The sequence below is a fragment of the Dendrobates tinctorius genome, unplaced genomic scaffold (genome assembly GCF_039654945.1).
Source record: "Dendrobates tinctorius isolate UK_male_01 unplaced genomic scaffold, ASM3965494v1 ptg000116l, whole genome shotgun sequence".
Lineage (NCBI taxonomy): Eukaryota > Metazoa > Chordata > Amphibia > Anura > Dendrobatidae > Dendrobates > Dendrobates tinctorius.
In genome coordinates this window covers 16,962,307-16,966,541 of record NW_027361784.1, presented here as the reverse complement: position 1 = coordinate 16,966,541, position 4,235 = coordinate 16,962,307, and the positions used below count along the sequence as shown (strand labels likewise).

Below are 4,235 nucleotides of genomic sequence, written 5' to 3'. Positions count from 1 at the left end.
CTTTTATACTGTATGAAGCACTATGTGGGGCCTTTTATACTGTGTGGACTATTATGTAAGGCTATTATACTGTACTAGATGGCGGCCCGATTCTAACGCATCGGGTATTCTAGAATATGTATGTAGTTTACGTATGAAGATGTAAGAATAAGGCAATGACACAGGGTTTTCTATGTAATATATATATATTATTATTAAATGATATTGCTCATAGAACTTAATACAACTGAGTAAAATTATTAAACAAATTAATAAAATAGATAATCCATTACATGACTATGTAACTGTATGTAACGAAATTGTCAGATGAAAGAAGTACATGGACACTATAATAGATGTGTTCACAATATCAACCTAAAATATTTTTGTACACTACATTTTTTGTGAATACTTTTTGACTATGTCCAAGTAACTTTCCTTGTAAAGGAGTATCAAGAACCTGCACCTTGACGTTGGATCTCATTTTAACTCTGGAAAATGCAACGAAGAGTTGTCCACGGCCAAAAACGGGCTCTTGTAGATATATGCCAACATGGTGTAGAGTTTGACCTTGTGACTTGTTGATTGTCATGGCAAATGCTGGTTTGATTGGAAACTGTCGACGCTGAAGCCTAAATGGAAGACCGGTGTCCGAAGGACATAAATTAATGCGTGGAATGAACACGTCGTCTCCTTTTGCTGATCCAGTGATAACTTTTGCTTGAATTAGGTGGGAATGGAGTGCAGTAACCATAAGGCGAGTTCCATTACATAGACCATTTTTTGTATTTTGATTCCGCAGTAACATTACGATTGTTCCAACTTTAAGTTATAGTCTGTGGGATGGCATTCCTGATGGCGTAAGACTATTTAAAAATTCAACAGGATAATGCTCTCGTTCATCTTCATTGTCTACATCCACTTGCTCATCACTTTTGTACAACATATACTGTCCAGGCATTCTGTCCATTAGACTGTCATTTAGCATAGCCACATCATCATTCTTAGTACAGAGAATTGCATAGGAAGATGCCCTCTCAACACTGCTTTGATCATCCACATCAATTTCAACTTGTCCAAATTGTCCAAAAACATCACTTACGATGCAGTCAGTGCACAGCATGTCTTCTGGGATTTCAATAATGTCTTCGCCAAGGTTGTACGGATTACTAAGTTCACCATCACCAAGTTTAATAAGCCAGTTGCTGTAGTCTGTGTCAGAAGATCGCATGTTGTTCATTAGTTGGAGTTTAGTAAACTGTTTCCAAAGATCGGCCATTTTTAAGCTGGACTCTATAACATCTGTTCTTGTTCTGTTTGGGATGACTGGAAGGCATTGTCTAAAATCTCCGCCAGTAACAAAAACTTTACCTCCAAACGGATTTTTATTTTTTTCAGTAACATTTGTAGTCATTACTTCACGCAGAAGTCTGTCAATTAAGGTCAAAGCGTATTTTGGAGCCATGGTGCACTCGTCAAGTATCAAAAGATTTGCATTGTGTAATATTTTTCCTGTAAATGTGTCTAGTTTTATTCGGGAAACAGAGATTTCATTCACTGGTACTGGTATCCCAAAGAGTGAATGCATAGTACGACCTCCTTGTAAAAGGTTTGCTGCAATACCTGCTGTAGCCCGTGGCAATACCACTTTTCCCAAACTTCTAACATGATGCATTAAAAGTTCATAGAGGTATGTTTTACCGCTGCCTCCTGGACCATCAATAAAGAAACATTTTGGCCTTGGATCTGCTTTGTTTTCTACAGCACTCACAATAGTGTCATATGCAATGCGTTGTTGTGCATTTAATGAGTTTCTTTTCTGTGTTGCCAACAATAATTCGGAACCTTCGTCATACTCTGGAACTTGTGTAACTTGAATTGCAGGCTGGGGCAAATTAAAATCTGAAAACGTTTTACCATGCAGTAGTAAGACATTTTGGACATCTTGCATGGCATAAGATTCACAATTTTGACAATTTCCACTTTTGTTATGAAGCTGTAAGCAATAATCTTGGATTATATGTTCTTTGAAATGTGTTTAAAGTTGAGCCGGATTTGTAGGTGGGCCAAATATGCAGATGTAGGCAAACAATTCACGAAGTTGCTTAGGCATATGTTATGTAACTGCGTCTTCTAAAGTTAGTGTCCACACAGTATCATCTAATAAAAGCCCTAAAGCTAAAGCTTTAAATGTATCATGCAACACTCCATTAACTGTTTTTAAATCGTCATAACTTGTCGCTCCTTTGACATGAAGTAATAGCAGCCGAAGACAATATCTTTCTAGATCTTTCACACTAACAGTATACATGCGTCCAATTATTCTACTAAGTCCTCGTTGTCTTGGAATCCAAGTTTTATTCCAAACGTAATGCTCTGGAATCTCTCAATACAAATACTGCCTTGAGTTTTCATCACATTGGTTTAGGAAAAACCATTCTATTAATGTTGATGTCGTGCTTAAAGTTTTGGAGATATCTTCAACTTGAGCATCTTCAAAAAAATAAAGCTGCTACTGGTTTGGTAAATGAATAGATAAACGTATAATGGCATGGGACTGTGAATGCATTGGAAATGCAAATATTCTCCAAGCAGCTTCTGGAGCACTTACATATCTTGAGTCCACAAAAGTTGATGATTCATCGAGATTGACTGTTGTCTGTTGTATTTCAACGTTAGCTTTGTCATGTCCCTTGTAGATGTACTTAAAAACATATTTTACGATTTTTATTGAAGCACATATTTCTACGTTGATATGACAGTTGTAGCATTTTAATAAGTATGGGTTGTATGGTACTATCCATGAGTTATTTATAAGTTTTTTGTTGTAAACAATGTTCTCAATGTGTTGTCGACGGTAGGATGGGTAGCCATCTAAGTCTTTAACAGTGTGCTGTTTCAACTCCTTTGGAAACCCTTTTGTACACTTTCCGTTTTCCATGCATGGACTTCTAGGATTTGATACACCACACGGGCCATGAACCATATGAGAGACTACAATATTATACAGTTCTGGATACTGTTGATGGTTAGGAATTTCAGCCCACACTATGTTTTCTATTTCTTCTTCCGTGCGAAACTTGTAATGCGCATCTAAAATAATTAGAATATGCGCATGTGGGAGACCTCTTTTCTGAAACTCTATTACATGTACCATTGCTACGACAGTTCCAAAAAGGCCATTTTTGACGTCTTTGAAAAGGCTGCTGAGTTTTAGTCGAAATACACGTGTGACTAAGTCTGGCCTGTGTTGAACTTGTTGCCAGGGTTCTAGATTTTCTGTAATTTCTGGCCATTTAGGATTACAGGCCATTGTCACAAAAATGTCAGGTCTTCCATACTTTGTTACAATTGCCATTGCATCTTGATAACGCTGTTGCATGTTGCAGGGGCTACCTTCAAATGACGACGGGAGAATTACTCTTTTTACAATTGGAATTCCCTTTTGAATGGATTGTTTATGCAAATGATCTTGAACAACGCAGTAGTCTTCAACTTTAAGTTGTTTTTGGTTTTTACGTATGTAATTTAGACGATTTGCTTCAATTTTAACGTATGAGTCGACTATGTACTGTTGTATTAGTTTCCCACCGTTTAAAATAAGATTGAAGTAATTTCAGACAGACAAAAGAAAACTGTAGTACTGCAGTTGTGTAATTCTTCTTGAAGTTCCTTGCTGGTGCAGGTTTTCATGCCACCCTTGATCACCTCTTGGAAAGAATATTGTATACAGAAGAGCATCAAGGTTGCTGCGTAAAACGCTAATTCGTTGTGTTTTCGGAACCAAAGGGTTTTTTGTTGTGGCTTAAGATGGACTAATATATCTCTTTGAAAAGGAGGCTCTCCGTCATCGTTTTGAAAAACAACTGCGACCTCACTTACACGTGGTTTGTTGTAGTCGGTGATCCTGTTTACGTTCTTGTTTAATGGCCATGACAATAGAAGGCATTTTAGTTCTATTTTGTATAGCCCTCTTTTCCTCCTCAGCTTCGACGTCTTTAAGCATGTGATATGCAGCAGCAAGTGGGCTTATTTTTTGTAAATGTGCGGCCATTTGGTTCATTAGTTCAGCATGACACTTCATTTTCTTTCACGTTTAGCCTTTGTTCTGTAGCCTCATTAGTATCAAGGATGTATAATTGTGCAAATTTTGGTGGTTGTCCTATTTCTGGGTGAAGTGTTCCAGTGCGGTGGTAGATCTGGCCATGAATTTTAAAACAATACGGTCCAAATCCAGGGGGCGGTGCAATGTTAGC

At 37.6% G+C, this 4,235-nt stretch overlaps 1 pseudogene; it reads right to left on the bottom strand.

The window, feature by feature from the left end:
• Positions 1 to 349: 349 nt before the first annotated feature.
• On the bottom strand, positions 350 to 4,033 carry LOC141101196 (uncharacterized; annotated as a pseudogene).
• Positions 4,034 to 4,235: the final 202 nt, after the last annotated feature.